A 17626-nucleotide genomic window follows, 5' to 3' on the forward strand; every position below is an offset into this window, starting at 1 on the left:
AGGCACTAAATGCCTGTTAATGTGCTATTCACTCTATCGGTTTGGAAAATTAATGCTTGACAAAGCCTTGCTCTTCCAAACTCTGGAGAGATGGGTTCTGGAGACCCGGCCAAGACCGCCTCCCACAGCGGGGAGGGATGCTAACACCATCTCCTGGTGAGAACGTGCTTTTAATGAAGGTCCTTGGAGAGACGTGGGCCCCGACCTCACCGAGGCTGCTCTGTGGCAGCAGGAGGACAAATGGCCTGTCAGTAGCTCGTGTCCAATTCTCATCCTAATTCAAGAGTGATGTTCTTTCTTCTCTTTCAGGGCATTAAGGCTTAAATGGTGGCACGATCATTTTATTTACGGGCCATCTCCAGTTGTACCAGCACCAAGTGCTCTCCTGTCGCTTATCGTCGTTTGTTCTCGCCACGCCCCCTGAGGAAAAACGCGAATATCGCACCAACAAGGGAAAACATAAACCAGGAAAGGCCGCATCGGAGCCTCGCAGCCTCTCTGGGCCCTCAGGCTCCGCGGGCCAGAATTCCGAAGGCTGCGGTGGGTCTCAACTCCACGCATACGTGGAATGCCCACGCCACACCCGGTGCTCTGACACGGAGGGCACAGGCGCGGTGTCTCGCGGTGGCCTCTGCACGGGGGGTGTGCACCAGACGCGGGCGCACCACTGCTCCCCGGGGCAGGGTCCACAGGCTCTCCGTGCTCCAGGTGAGACGGACGACGGCCGGAGGGCACTGCTGCCCTTCCAGTCCGGCAGAAAAGACTCGGCGGCAAAGCTTCCCGGAAGCTGGCTGAGGGCAGGGCACCGTGCGCCTAGCCAGAGCCGCTGTGAAGCAGCTAAGCTGGTCTGAGGAGAAAGAACAAGATACCCGTGGCGTCACGTGTGTCCCGGTCCTGGGGGTCCAGGCAGGTGCCCACTCTGAGAGCCAGGGCCACGCTCCCTCTCTGCCTCTGGGCTGACTCCGCAAGGAGGCCGGGGTGGTCAGAAAGCCACGCCTCAGGTGTTACGGTGGGGCGGGACCACAGCCAGACTTGCTTTCGCCCCCTTTTAAACACATAAACTTTCCGTACCGTCCCTCCTAAGTGCACACACAGATCTTGCCCACATTTGCATCCACAAACAGAGCTCTGACCGCCTGGCATCCTTGCAATGCTCCTGGGATCCAGGCCCCCCCCCCCCCAACCCCCCGCTCCCAGAGGCCCTGCCTGCTCGGCCTGCCCCTTCCCGGGCTCGCCCCACACCAGTCACCTCGGGGCTCCACCAACACCGCTGTCCTCTCTGGAGCCCCATCTGCCGCACCCCTCCCCCAACACAGGGCCTTCCCGCACCTGGCTCCCTCCTGGCTCCCTCCATCTGGAATGCTCTTGGCAAACCACCTCCCATCCTCTTGCCTAATGAACTTCCACTTTTCCTTCACATCTGAACTCCTGCATCACAGACGGGCTTCGGATAATTTTACACTGCTTCCTAATGTTGCTGAGTGGAGATCTCGACAAGAATTGCATTGCATGGATCAAAAAGCACTGCGGCAGTATTGATTTGAACATGACCTCATCCCGTAATTTCTTGACATGCCAGAAGCAGTATTTTAAAGTGTCCCTGTACCACATTTCTTAGACTAAAAGCAATGGAGTATCTTTGATAGGAAAGGGCCCCACCATTTAAAAATGGGAAATTTCTTTGTTCCTGGCAATCGCAGACTTATCTTTTCACAAAGCCTGTGGAAATAGGGTAATAATTTTAGAATCCGAAAAAATAGCACACTAGCACTCACGTGGTAGCTGTGAATTAGTTATAAGAAGCTATTTTAGACTCTAGTCATGAATAAGTTATAACCCATTCACGTTAGGTCCTCTCACACTGCCAGTGATGAGAACAGCTCCAGTCTATCCTGACGCCGTCTCTGCTGCCTCTGGCGTGGCCTGTGGCCAGTGGCCTGTGACTCAACAGGAGCCGCCCAGCCCTGAGCAGACCGCAGTACCCCAGTGTTCTGTGACAAGGACCTATGTGGCCTTCTCCTGGGGACTTCATGTGCCCCCCTCCTGCGTGTCCTACAGCACAGGCACTGCCATAGAGAAAACGGAGGTTGGCCAGGGGCAAAGGCAGCAAGTGTAGACATCAAATGTAAGAGGAGAGGAAATGATTTCTAACAGGGAGGTGGTTTTCCAAGCAGATTCATGGACTCAAAATGTTGAGGGTGGAAAAAACCTTCAAAATCAGCTAGCTATTCCAACTCGTTGCTCTTTATTTCAAGATTAAGAAACTGAGGCCCAAAGAAGATTTGCATAACACAATGGAATAAACAAGACCAGAACCGACAAGCTCCTGAGGGGTGTTTGGGTTTAAATCTAAACCCTATCTTGTCACCTAAATCACCACAATATCTAACTCATAGGGTTGTTTTAAGAGCAAAATGCCATCATTGGGGCGCCTGGGTGACTCAGTCGGTTAAACATCCGACTTCGGCCCAGGTCATGATTTCACAGTCTGTGAGTTCGAGCCCCGTGTCGGCCTCTGTGCTGACAGCTCAGAGCCTGGAGCCTGCTTCGTATTCTGTGTCTCCTCCTCTCTCTGCCCCTCCCCTGCTCATGCTGTCTCTCTCTCTTAATAATAAATAAACGTTAAAAAAATAAAAAAAACTGGGGTGCCTGGGTGGCTCAGTCAGTTGAGCGTCTGATTTTGGCTCAGGTCATGATCTTGTGGTCCATGAGTTTGAGCCCCGCGTCGGGCTCTGTGCTGACAGCTCGGAGCCTGGAGCCTGCTTCAGATTCTGTGTCTCCCTTTCTCTGATCCTCCCCTGTTCATGCTCTGTCTCTGTCTCAAAAATAAATAAACATTAAAAAAAATTAACAGCAAAATGCCATCACTTACAGTGTGCGGGTACAGTAAGTGCTCAATAGATGTTAGATATATTTATATAGTATGTAAATGCTATATATTATGTAAATACTGGCTGATAATTACATAAACATACTTCCAAACTGTTTACTGAGTCCTACCTGTGAGGTATTTCCAGAACATCATCTAAGTATGGAAATGAGCTAGCAAAGAAATTCTAGTTACTTCCAAAGAGAGAAACATAAAAGCAAACAGAAACATTTTCTGGCCTTTATCTTCCATATGCACTGGAGAGAAGCATTCAGGGCAGCGAATAAAGAGTTAGGCAGAGCAAGGCACCCTCGGGGACGTAAAGCCTACTTCTTACTTTGAAACAATCTCAAGTGCTCTAGGAAAAGCTAAAAAAAGGTCCAAGGCTAATTAGGCCATCAACTCTCAATCCAAAATACCTGCTTTTAGGAAAGGAAACTTACCATCTCTGAAAATGAACACTGACATTATTATCAATTCACAACAGTCCAGGATTAAAAAAAACATTTTAAGTTGTAGGGCCTATTTCTACTTGTGCATGTATTTAAGAAATTCAACTAGTAAATTATTTGAGAATCCCCAAGAATTAGGGCACCGAGAAAAAGGACATCATCGAGGGTGTGTAAGCATTCAACAACCACCCCAGAAACATTCTGGGAAAGAGAATGAACACCATTACAAAGTGGAAGCAAAAAAATATGTTGAAAGCAAAAGGTGCAATTATTTTAAGTGACAGAAAATCTTTATTAATCATTCTTAAAGAACTGCGTGTGTGTGTGTGTGTGGCTAATAAAACAGGTGTGGTTAGGAGCTAAGCACAGGGGTCAGAATCTTGGGTTCCAATTCTGGCTTGGCCACAGCAACCAGGCTGTTTCCTCCTATGACATGGAGAGAGCAGTAGCACCTACAGGGCACAGGGATTGGGAGGAGAACATGAGGCAGTTCAGATAAAACACTGAGCAACAGGTGTGCTATACTGTGGTAAAGCAGTAATGGAACTAATTTTGGACTCATCCAAATGTGCAAACTGTGGGTGGAGATGGTGTTTTTGGGTCCTGTCTCTAGCTGGGTAGGTAGAACATCTTTTTAAAATGAGTACGTCTCTAAAAGTTAAAAGAGGAAAACTCCTGTAGAAACAAACAAAGCATCTTTTTTTTGGTAAGATAACCACCTCACACAGTAATCTGAGTATCTGCTGATAAGAGGTTAGTATGGTATAGGTAAACTATGCAATTATCAGAAATGATAGTTTAGATCATATTTATTGACAAGGAAATATTCTAGGAGAAGTTAGGTCAAAAAATATATTAGAAGTTATATATATAATATATTTTTGGACATATAACTAAGGACAAAATCCACAAGAGATATACAACAAAATGTTAAAAACGTTTCTCTCTAAAGAGTAGATTATGGATGGGGCGCCTGGGTGGCGCAGTCGGTTAAGCGTCCGACTTCAGCCAGGTCACGATCTCGCAGTCCGTGAGTTCGAGCCCCGCGTGGGGCTCTGGGCTGATGGCTCAGAGCCTGGAGCCTGTTTCTGATTCTGTGTCTCCCTCTCTCTCTGCCCCTCCCCCATTCATGCTCTGTCTCTCTCTGTCCCAAAAATAAATAAATGTTGAAGAGTGGATTATGGATAATCTTTAAAAATTCTATTGCGATACTCCCTAAAGCTTCTTTAATAATGAACATATACTGGTTTGTTGTCGGAAAAAAAATCATAAAGAGATCTCTCTTAAAGAAGGTAATCTCTGACTACCCACTGACAAAAGCCATATCGCATGTTTCAGTTATTTTGTTCCAGGGCAGTCCTGAGTTGCTGGAATTGTGGTTCATTTACCAGAACCAAGAATAATTAATGGGAAGGCAGTTTTTCCAAAAGCAACAACTCAGTGTCCCCAGGACAGGCAGAAAATGATCATGATGAGCACTTGAGGACCTCCCCACCCCCATGCATTATACATTCCTGTGCTTCTCTGACATTATCCATCACAAAACACAAGGCCCATCAACAATTCTTGAGACACTGACAGCCATTTCCTCCTGAAAGCATATGCAGTCCAACATTAAAGTTGTAATAGATGTGATTAGAGAGATCGGCAATTAGACACGGGAATGTGATACGCGGCTGTCTGGGAAGTCTGCAGTCACTAGGGGCCTACATGATGGATTTATTAACCAAATTTCTCTGCAGTCTGATTAGCTCCTACTTTAAGAGTTTCTGTTTGGTTTCTATTTAAAAACCACACCAGGTGTCTGTATACTGGTAGGGGCTCAGCCCTTCCATTTGAAAACATCTCAGGAAGAAGCGCGTCCGTGTTGCAGATTGTCACGGTGTCTCTAAGCGGGCAGTGCAGGCCAAACTGGGCAAATGCATGAGTTCCATGGTCTGAAATGGCGTGGCCCCGGAGCGCTTGCGGGATGCCCAGGGCGCTCCCAGAACACTGGGCAACTTAATAGCCACAATGCCCACACCCTGTGGCAGACCCTACCCCAGGAGGCGGGCACACCAGTACCTTCATCTGCTGGCTGGGAGGGGTCACCGTCTGGGCAGAATGCCAGTACAGACTCAACTCAGCACTTTCTACTTCAAAGAGAAAGGTCTTAGAAGTTGCCTCTAGGGAAGAGATGGCCAAGTGACTGATGGGTCTGTCAGCTCAGCCCTTCCTGCGCTCCCTATGTCCTCCTCCTGTCCCTGCACAGCATCGAGGATGACTGCCCTCTGGGGACCACCCGATAGCCTCACTTCATAACCTACAGTTGTGAAAACGTTCACAACTCCGTAGCGATGCCACTTGCGAACTTCTAAGAAGTTGTCATCTGCAAAGATGGTCCTGGGTCAACAATTTAGGGAGATAAAATCTCACAGCTTCCCACACGCGCAGTTCTACCCAGCTTTCCTTTAAAGAGAAGGGAAATAAACAGATCATTTCTGATGGTGGTGCTTCCATTTCTATGCTGACTACAGATTTTAATGGTTTACTGATAGATAACCCAAAAGATGTAGTGACCCAAATGCCGAACTGTCTTTTCACAATAATGAAACGGGAGACGCTCCTAAAATGTTAGTACTTGATGATCACGATCTAAATTGTATTTCCGAGGCTGAGAAGAGGTGCTCACTTGCTTTAAAAATCTCTCTCCATATGGTTTGCCAAACAGATGAACCATTTCAACTGATTTAACTGATGGGGCTTCCTCTATCCATCTTGCGAACCTGCCTAATTATAGTGTAGGTCCCAGGGAAAGAAAGGTATTATTAACTGAAGCTCTATACACTTTAATTTAGCCAAGCTTTTCCTTTATTGCTTACAAAAGGTAAAAGTCAATTGTTTCATTAGTGCTAATAGAACGTATTTAGCTGAACCCTTATGAGGCATCTGGGAAGATTATCACTTACAAAAAAAAGAGATCTTATCCTCATGATACAGGTGGAAGAACTCTGCCCAGTCCCAGTGACGTCATCTCCGACAGCTTCACAATTTAGTGTTGCAACCAAGCAAAAATGAATCACCTCCTCTGACTTGCCCTTCTACAAAATGGGCCCACACTAATTATTTCAGACGAGTGTAAACAGGGAAAACATTAAGGATCTTTGGAATTATTAAAATAGTCTATCAATAGTCAATTCAGTAACTAAAGTCACCACGGCTGGGCATTTAATTTTAGTGATTACATATCCTCTGATGAACACTAATAAAATATTTGTTTTTATTGGACACTTATGTCTATGGAATAACATAGCAAGAGTGCCAATAATGTTATTTATTTATTTACTTAATGTTTATCTATTGAAAGAGAGAGAGAGAGGGAAGGGGGGAGGGAATGAGTGGGGGAGGGGCAGAGAGAAAGAGAGAAAGACTGAATCTCAAGCAAGCTCCTCACTGTCAGCACAGAGCCCTATGCGGGGCTCAACCTCATGAACCACAAGATCATGACCTGAGCCAATGTCGGTGGCTTAACCGACTGAGGCACACGGGTGCCCTCCAATAATCTTAAAAGAAGATAAATTTAGTCTTTTAAGAAGGCATTTACCTAGATCTTCATTTCTGACAACCTTTTTTGGATGGCTTCAGCATGTCCACCTATGGCTGCACCACCCTTTGATTCTCCATCCTGTGATCTGACAGTCCTGACGCAAGATCATTCAGTTCTTTAAAAGTTTCCTTTCCGCGAGCTTTCTGTGCTGTGCAGAGTAAATGAGGCATGTCTACTGGTGGCATTTCAGGCTGACTCCCATAAAGTTCTTCCTGCTCACAATGAGCCTTTATTATGTCAGGGCATGAGACAATTTCCAGAATCCCATACTCCACTTCTTTAGTACACTGTGCATTAGGTTCCGGAGAGGAGGAAAATTCCTCGCACAGCATCGCTCCCTTAAGAAGGTGTGTCACTTAAACGAACAGTGCTGAGATCCAGATGAAGCTGGGAGGGTGGAGGGCACTGCCCGGCGCGCAGGTGCCGTGCGAGCCATTTTAGGGCTCATCTTTGCAACCAAATTTGGATCATACTGGACAGACAGGCTGTCCGTTCGTTAACCCAGTGGGAATAAAGGAGAACAAATCGAAGTACAGTAAGAGGTAGGGCAACTGTCTTCAGAGATTAGCTATCAGCGGCGGGAGGAGAGCAGAAGAAACTGGGACAGTAAACATTACTGTGTCTTCCAAGGATTTTTCCAAGAATGGGACGCAGTTCAGTATTTTCTTGTTCTTACTCACCTTTACCTTTTAAAGGTCACGATACTTCATCTGTACCTCTGTCACTGTTTCCATTTGCACAACTGTCTTTCGCTGTTCTTTTCCTCTTGTGCTTGACCCCTTGCTCCCACAATGGGGTTAACTCAATCCTTGGTTCATGACACGCTCTTTCAGGGCCCACTTTTATTTAGATACTTTTAATAATCAGCACCCGATGTGGGATGTGGCCACATCCTTGGGAATTAGCGGTTCACAATACCCAGATTTTCCATCCGATGCCCCAAATTCTTAGAGTGGGTGTTCTGGCGTCTTCTGGTTGCTCTGATTCTGGTCGAGTCTGTTGGCCAGTTGGGAGCCTGAGTCGTTTTTCCTCCTGCTTTGCATCGCGGGCAGGACGGCCGCCTCCAGGCATGCAGGCAGCCGCTTTTCTTGCTGGCCCGGGGGTGGGGTGTGAAGCAGCTTCCGTGTCAGTGAGACAGCAGCTACGCTCGGGCCCCACGATACTCTTCAGCGGGCTCTGCCCTGTTGTTCCAGGGTTTGGCCATCGCGGTACACGGTGTGCTGATGGTGACGGTGTCGGATGATCACCTGTTCTGCCTCTGCCCTGACACAGCCTCTGGGTCAGTCCAAGCCATCTGGGCAAGAAAATACTCCAAGACATTTTTTCGTCATGAGAAGCTGAAAATCATCCATAAAAGTGGTAATTATGGCTATGGTATACATTGTGTCGATGCACCAGGCTCACAGATAATCATTTCATTATTGAAACTATCGCACAAGGTAGGTATGATCGTGACCATTTTTTAAGGAACTAAAGCTCAGAGGAGTGAGACACTTGCTTAAATTTGCAAGCATTCAGTGCATCAGCTAAATGCCCATTTATTTCCAAGGGGCTTTGGGCCTTCCTGTTCTCCCCCAATACCAGCGTGTGGCGTTCGGAACTAGGAGGTCTCGTGGCAGCTCTGGGAGAAGGTATGAGTCCCGGCTGTTCGCCGTGCGCTATGGAGCACGCCATCCAAGTGGCCGTTACAGAACGGAGCAGGGACGGGGGTGGTGATGACAGCTGCTGCCCTGCTGATGCGCCAGGCGCTGGGCACCTGTGACGAGGCCAGCTGTGCTGAGTGCCATCCACGCCTTGCCTCCTCAAACCCCCACGACAGCTCTGCGGGGTGGGCACTTCCCATCTTCCCACTCTGTGTGCGTGGAAACAGGCGCAGACAGCTCAGATGGTCTGCTCTATGGAGATCACACCAGCCTGGTATCTTCCTGCTGCTTTGTAGCTCCCTCTTTCCTCTCCAAGGAAGGAGAAGCTGTGCTAATATAGGGCTACATTTTTAGACAGAAAAGACCTAGCCGTTGGCTCAGAATTTCTTTTAGCTGAATCTAATAGCGTTCAGCGACAAGATATTACCACGGCGTAACCTGCTCTACTGACCAGTGGACAGACGAGCCCCAGTCATCTATGAGCCCCAGCAACACAGCGGGGTGGAGATTAACCCCCAGGCGCCGGATCCAGGTGGCCGCGGTATGAATCCTAGTCCCGTTATGCATTAACTACGCAACTTTAGACAAGTTACGTACGGCTCCCTGTGCCTCACTCTCCTTATTTGCAAAACAGGAAAACAGTACCTGCTCTGTCAGGGTTGCCATGAAAACAGTCCCTCCGGTGAGGTGCTATCCAACAGAACTTACTGTGATAATGGAAGCAGTCCATTCGCTGCTGTCCAGTAGTCACTGGCCACACTGAGCACTTGGAGGGTAGTTGGTATGTCTGGGAAACGTATCTTTTCCCTTTTATTTTTTTAGTTTGAATTTAATTCAAATTTCAGGGCACCTGGGTGGCTCAGTTGGCTAAGCGTCCGCCTTCAGCTCAGGTCACGATCTCATGGTTTGTGGGTTCGAGCCTTGCGTTGGGCTCTGTGCTGACAGCTCAGAGCCTGGAGCCTGCTTTGGATTCTGTGTTTCCCTCTGTTTCTGCCCCTCCCCCGCTCAGGCTGTCTCTCTCTCTCTCTCAAAAATAAATAAACATTAAAAAAATTTTTGAATTAATTCAAATTTAAATAGCCACATAATGGCCGGGGTGACCCTACCGGTCAGCAGAGACATAAAGCAATTAGAACCACACCTAGAACTGGGTGCTTGTTCCCACTCTTACTACAATACTCAGAATCACTCAGACAGGTGTCCTGGGCTCCCACACGCACCATTATGGGGTCTGCAGGGCCTATTCTCGCTTTGCACTGCAAGAATGACCTAACAGTTTAATCCCAACTGCTATTATCATCACACCGTCCCATTTTATGTCTTCCTAACATTTATCTTTCTTATATTACCAGAATGCAAACCGCACAGACACAAGCGCCGGTCTGTTCCATGCTATATCAGGAGCACCTACAATAAAGAGCGCCTCCCTCTAATCATCCGAGCTGGCCCTTTGAGAAAGGGTTCTCTACAGTGGGAATTAGTGGTGCTCCCACCCAATCTCTGGTCTGACACCCTCCCGTTAGGGCAGCGTGTTTTGTACTGGTGAGGTGAGAGAGTGTGGAAATATTTCTCCGACTGGCATGGGAATAAGGCAAAGGAAGGAAGGCTGGCTAGTTCATGCATGCCTTTGGGGAGTCTCTCTAATAAAAGACCAAAAACACGATCAAGCCACATAAAAATGAAATAAACTTTAATTTCAGTGGCAGGGGCAGTGTGGGCTTGTTCAGGATATTCCATGGAGTCTGTGACCTACGGGATCTTGTCGGGGCAGCTGACCTACACGTGGAAACGTCATTTCTGTTACGGGCCAGCCACGGCAATCCCTGGTTCCGACGCCAGCACAGCATCGAACTCAGATGTGGCTGTGCTGCGCACAAACCAAGGGCTCGGTCCACACCCGAGGCGCTTTCCAGTCCAGTCCGAAACTTAGAGATCAGGAAACGCTCACGCCACGTTTGGACGAGGCTCTTCCTGGTCCGTGACGAAATGAGGAAAACGTGGACAATGCAGCAGGTTTTCTGTAAAGCTGACTTTATTCCGTGCACGGGACAATCCTTCATTCTCCTTGTCCCATTTCCCAATTCGAAAGTGCAGTTACATGATTCTAAAAGCCTGAGAACGACTCGAGTCACCAAGAGGTCCCAGTGAGCGCCAGGAGCTGACCCATCATCATCGTTTTGTTTTTTAATTTATCTTTGGAAGCTGACAACGCCTATCAGAACGGGCCGAGCAACCCGTCCTCCTTTCAACTATGTGCCTGGTGGTCCTACATCAAGCCAGCGTGTGCTCTAAGTGCCCGCTGTGCCCTCAGTCTCAGGCCTGCCGCTGTCGGGGTGTGAGACTCAGCCGCTAAGGCACAAAGAAAACAAAGTCTAAAGGACTCCTCACAAGGTATATGCTGAGTACAGCAAGTACGACGACCAGGGGAAGGGTAACCCAGGGAGGTGCACCTGCCGCAGCGTCCGGAGCTCTTTTTTTACCCGCCTGTCTCCCACACGAGGCCGTACCAATCCCGGGGAGGCCGGGTCCCGCTCACCCGAGCACTCCCAGTGCTGTCCACACTGCCAGGCATGCGGAGGCGCCCAGTGAGCGCTGAGTGGAGAAGGGCTGCAGGGGCAGAGAAAGTTTGGTTTTGAGGAGGCAGCCACGAGGGCTGAGCCTTAAAGAGGGGCTGGATTCACACAGAAGGGGGCATTTCTGGTGACGTGAGTATGGAGTTTTAGTTAGGAGTGACAGTGACGCCACGTCAGACATGGAAGGAACGTTCTGGGGAGTGGTGGAAAATAAGGTTAGGTAGAAAAGCCAGGGCCAGATTTTAGTTGCTTATCAAAGCCTCTCAGAAAATTGGAAATTACAGAGAAAGAAAATGGCGGGGGGGGGGGGCACACTGAGATTTTAGCCAATAGAGGCAAAACCTGTACTAAAGAGCGTTTAGTCCAGTGGGGCTGTTGCAGGATTGTGAAGGCAAGAGCCCTGACAGCACGCCCTCCCGCTCTGGGGAAACGGCATCACACAGAAGCACCTGCACGGTGCGTTCGTGCCTCGCTATGCCCTTTATACACACTCTCAGAAGTAGACACGATTATCCTCATCTTCCACACTAACAAGCTTCGACGAGTTCAAGAAGTTTCTTCCAGTCATAGCTAGCCAGCGTCAGGGCTGGGCTTCACCCCCAGCCCGGCCGACTCCAAGGCCACTCCCTGAGCCGTGGACGCCGCTGCTCTGCCCAGACGAAGGCAGGGATGCATGAAGGCTTCAAAGCGCATGCCCTGCAGACGCACATCACTTGCCCTGTTAGTTCACTTGTCCATTTGTTCAAAGTCCTGTTCTGCCCTGTTCTTTCCCCATATTTTAAGTTTTAAGCTTCTCAGGTCTATTCTTTTTTTTGGGGGGGGGGGGTGCTAACTAGAACTCCAGTGCTTACTCTTGAGGATGCTGCTCATGAAAAAAAAAATCCGAGAAGAAGAGAAAATGCTTTTCATAATAAATGTTCTTCCTAAAGCTGCACTTCCTAAAGCAGACACTTCTCAGTGCCTCGGTTAAGAAGCTAGCTGGGTTAAAGAACCACAACCTTATTCCGCCCTTCTATCTGGAAATGCGTCCTTCTGTTTCACTACCAAGCAAGTATTTTAAGACAACTGGACTTTAGAGAATGTTGCTAATTCACTTGAAATGTAACTTTTCATTTCTAAAAGTTTGCTTTTCTAATTGGTTACCTTACTGATAATTTATTGTTTTAGTAATACAATTTAAAGTGACATTTCTCTGTTTTTCGGGGGGGGGGGCGGGGCAGCAGGAGAGGGAGAGAGAGGATCTTAAGCAGGCTCCATGCTCAATGCAGAGCCTGACTCAGGCCTTGATCTCACAATGAGATCACGACCTGAGCTGAAACTGAGTCGGACACTTAACCGACTGAGCCGCGCGGGTGCCCCTGAAGTGACATTTCTTTTGTGAAGATATAGAAACCTTTAAGGTCTTGGTTAGTTAGAGAGGGGCCTGGGATTTCCCTCTTCCTACAGAAGAGATGTAGACACTGACAAATTCCTTATTTGGAGTTTTGCGTGTGCCCATCCAAATCCACCATCGGTGCCACACCCAGATGGCTGCACAGAATGGGGAGTAGAGAGAAGAAGGTGCCTCCTTGATGAGGTGAGTGGAGCCCGGCAGAGGCTGGGAGAAGTGGTGCCCCTTTGGGTCTTGGTGAAGAGCTGGCCTGCTTCTGCAACCTGACTCTAACCTGCTCTCCAGAAGAGCTTCTTCGCTCTCAGAGAGTCTACACAGCACGTCGTGTACGTATGCTTACAGCATTCAGACTTAAAGGGAGAACTCAGGGATTCCATCCTCTTGATGAACTCCATATGAGAGTTTGACCCAGTTAGAGCAGTGGTTCTCATCCGGGTACTCGTGCCCTCAGGGTGGACATCTGGGGTCGTCACAGTGTGGTAAGGGGCACGTCTGGCATCCAGTGGACAGAGGACAGGGACGCTGTGAAACAGCCCGCAGCGGCCGGGACGGCCCTCACACCAGAAACAGCAGTACTGCAGCTACAAACCCTGGGCTCCAGTCCTTCTAATTGGAGGCAGGCCTTTTTTCTTTGGACTTGAGGTTTCCTCTGCTCTCCTCCGGTTTCCCGGATCGCCAGTAAACGACGGCGCGTGGATGGAGCTCGCGGGACAGACAAGCCCCAGCCACGGGAGGCGTTCTCCCTGTAATAATCTGCTGACCCTGGAGGGAAAGGCAGCTGCGGCGCAAGCCTACCAGGGCACCTGTGAGAGCCTCTCCCTCGCTTCTGGAGCCCCCGGGGGAGGCGGCTGTGCGCAGAGGCGCTGCTTACCCAGCTCACCATGCCGATCAGAATATGCGCGCGTCCTTTCTTTTGCTTGGAAGGGAAGGGCCGCGTGTAAACTCCGATTTGTTTAAGAACATAAGTTCTTCTCTTTAAGTGTAAGATGCTGTTTTGCCCCTATGGATGCTTAAGTGAACCGAGAAGTGAAGGGGGTGAATGTGAGAGAATTCTGGAACCCCACGTAGGGACCCCAGGATCACGGTTATAAAAGTAAGGTTTCTAGAGACGTTAAATGGATGGATTAAAGTTGACCCAACATGCACTTTCCGTGGGAGTACTTTCATCTAGAACAGCTCGTGAATCTCTAGGAAATTTTGATGATTACAGGCTTTAACGTTTCTTGAATGCAACGGAATTCCTGTTTTTAAGGAGACCACTAAATACTTATATAAAGACTGCCAAGAAATTTACAAAATCATGCCAAAACTCCTTATATTTTATGTGTACTAGCACTTTAAGAAAAGCTTTCCAGGCTGGGAAAAATGAAAGAACAGGCTCCACGATCACCAGGAAACACTGTTTATAAAAAGAGCCATAATTTAAACTTTGTTATTTACACAAATGTATTGGAGAAATTACATAAATTAGCATTGAACTGGTAAATCTTAAAATGGCTTTCTACTTGGAAAAGGTCTCTTCCAAAGTAAAAACAATTCTGTTAAAAAAAAAATCCAACGTTAGAAATAAAATTTAAAGATACAAGTACAAATCAAAAAGCCACCCCTTTTAAAAAAAAGTGTTCCAACATAACATGGAAGACATAAAAGAAATAAGTTATTTAAGTGCCCTCAGGACAACTGAGGCAAATCCTCTGATGGTTTGGTGAACTTGGGGGTGTAAAGGAAGGGCCTATCTCCCTCGGTGGGGGGCGGGGGGCACACAAAGCATCACACTTCATTTTCTCAACAAAGCAAGGGGGGACACCTGGAATACTCCAATGAATACAACATTACACATCCTGCTATCGCGGAACTGACCTGTGGGAGTGGGAGGCACAGACAACCCTACATACATTAATTCATACCAAAAAGTAGGATATTTGCACAAAGTCCAAATTAAATTGTCCTTCATAAATCCCTTACAGTTGCCTTGCAAATCAGCTCACGGTCACCAAACCATCATTTAAGAGTAGGTAAATCTAAACACGAGCATACAACTGACAAGTGAACTACGTCTTGAGAAACTAGTATAATTTGCTTTTTAAAAATCTTAAACTATATTACATATAGGATAAGATTATTCAACTTCCATTAGCTAAGTAATGTTTTAAGATGCCATATTTCTTCTGACAAATTCTTAGTCAACAACTGCATTATTCTTTAATGTAAATCATATTTTCTAAAATCCCTACTTCCCTTTGGACTAGAAGACTGCTGAGATAATTAGTTAATACTCTACATTTACAGAAAGATGTATGGAGAAATTACAATTCAAACAGGAAAAAACCAGACCTTATCACCTCACAATCCCCATGGGTCATCTGCTGGGTACTTCTGAGCACTTATTCTTAAAGCTCAAATTAAGATGGTAAAACCAACTGATGTATCGTGGACATCTGGTATATTTGATAACATTTACAAACCACGATTTTAAATCTCTACTATACTATCATTTACATAAACTGTTTGGAATGACTCTGTGTGTCCGATATATTAAAGCAGATCAATAAACACTTGCGTACAATTGGGGGGACAAGAAAGTCTCTGGATGCAATCTGTTTTCAGCAAAGAAGAATCTTTATTCATCTGTGCCTCTGCACACTCTGTCCAGAAGACAAAATGTACTGTCCTCACTGGAATATGCAATCCCGCTTGTCTGTCTCACTCTTTTTTTTCTGACTCTCCTTCTGACTACGGACAGTTGTGAAAATAGTGAGGCCTTCTCGCTTGGGGAGGAACTCATTTCTAATGGTGCTTGTGTTACCCTCCACTGGGGGCTGTTTTAGAACCATCTTTCTTTTGGGGAATAATGTGATCCCAGCTACCTGTTGCCAGTCATCTGTTTCAGACTGAGCAGTTTCTTCTGGAAGTGCTTCCCCATGCTGTCCCTGTCCCAGACCAGGCTCCCACCGTAAAAGGGCCTCTGGAGTCTGGCAGGGAGGCCTTGCAACCACACCATCCCCAGAGAGCTCCTTGACAGCTCCAGAGGACTTAGTTTTCTCATCTTGCTCCTGTGCCCCATAGCCTGGTACATACACGGAAGAGGATGCCAGGGATAATTAGACATGAACGGTATGCTCCAAATTTTCCACTGTAGCTCAAGAGTATTTTATGAGCCGTCCTATTTGTCAGGCTCACATTGTGGGGGTGGGAGACAAGAACCATAAATGCAAAGAGGGTGGCTTCTCTATCCCTTTGGGGTGGATGGCATTTGTAAGCATATATTCAAATTCGTTTTGTTCAAATGAAAATGGTTTTAATGTAAACATTTTAGCAATTTCACTAGATGTAGAAGATACCCACATACAAAGGCTGTCACAATGACTGCCAAAAGGACTTCTGAAATAGTCTATGTCCAGAAACTTGGCACATTAAGTGTGTCTGTTAACAGGAGACCACAATTCACAGGTCAGAGTATAAAAAAAAGTTCTATCACGCCCTACACACTCATTCATTCATGATGAAACTGAGAAAAATAATCTGGCAAGATTTTGCAGAAACTGGATGGAAGTGGCTAGATAGATGTCCTACGTATGGATAATGAATATGAGACTTTTAACACACAAAAATCCGGGGCCTTCGCCTAAAAAATGGAGTGGGCTCATAAGACTTTGGGTTACAGCCCGAAGGCATCACATTACCGTGCTAGATGACGCAGGGTCCTACTGGCGGGCAGCATGGATGAAGGGTGCCCACGTGCTTCAGTTGCAGGTGCAGGAAGCCTAGATGACCAGGTTCACTTATATCAGGGTTCATCAGTCCATGATATCACTTTGGCTTTCCTGTAGAGACTTGGAAGTTCTGCAGGTTACTGATACCAACCAGGGACGCACAGCAACTCAGCTAGGAAGACAGTGGCTCCACTGTCTAACGCTTTCTAACTGCACTCAATGTTCCTTCAAGGCCAGGGATGGGTAATCCGCTTCCTGGTTGAACTTCAGACATGTGGTGATAACCTGCACAGGAAGGTCTTGGTAGCGTCCCGAACTTCCTTTGAAAGGCACTCTAACCACAGCCTGCTGGTGGGCGTTGTTCTAGAATTAGCCAACGATTGCCCCAAACTGTTCTGAGTTCCAACCTACAACCATGGATGAGACCTGAGAACACCTCCACACAGATAGCATTCAACCCACTTGTCTCCAAAAAGGTCTCATCTCTGGCTTTACTTGTTCCAACTTAGATTTTTATTTTACTTCTTCCTAAAAAAAAATAACCTTTGCCTTCAACAAGGTTTGGCTTTGTCTCCAAACCAGGTACTAATACCGTAGCATCGCTAATACTGATAAAACTCCTTTTGTCAAAAACTGACTTGACCGCTTTCTTTACGGGAACGAATTCTACAACTTGAAACCCGACGCAGCACGGAGGCCGAGGAGGATTACATTTCGTTTCTCTCTATCAAACAAGACCGTGTTCATCTCTCCCCTGGTGCAGTGCAATAGGGCATATCAGTGAGCAAGCACCTCACTGCCTCAACTTTCTGGTCTGGTCACCGGGACGGAACCGAAAGATAAAGACGATTCACTGCAGAAGACAAAGACTGACCCTCCTGGAGAAGAACAGGCCATACCTAACAGCCCCTGCTATACACTTGTCGGCGGGAACACAAAAGTGAAAAACCAAACAACCTCTCTCCATCTTTCTTACCAATGTGCAAAACAAAGTATTTCCAAAAACTGGATCAGCTCCCACATGCCACAAGCCACTGGAGAGGAAGTAACACAGTGCCTTTCACCTGGGTTGACAGGTGTGATGGTCAGGAGAGAGAAGAGTTAAAAGAGCCCTCTTCACTGTCAAGGGTGTGGCCTGAGCCTAACCGCCTCTACTCACTCATGCTGAGAACACCAGAATAGGAGCAAAGAGAAAAATACGGTGACCTCGGGTTATTGTGTTGCCCAGTGGTGGAACTGTAACCTGGGGAACTAGTGTTTTTATGAATACTCTCTGCATTGCACTAAATAAGTAGCCCTTACGGGTATAAAGCCACTCACTGCCAGGTGAAATGTGCGATTTCAATAAAAACAGAATCGTACAGCAATACTTAGGCAACGTTCCATAAGAAATTGGGCTT

Source organism: Herpailurus yagouaroundi, unplaced genomic scaffold (genome assembly GCF_014898765.1).
Source record: "Herpailurus yagouaroundi ecotype Mexico unplaced genomic scaffold, PumYag 191, whole genome shotgun sequence".
In the NCBI taxonomy this organism is placed as follows: domain Eukaryota; kingdom Metazoa; phylum Chordata; class Mammalia; order Carnivora; family Felidae; genus Herpailurus; species Herpailurus yagouaroundi.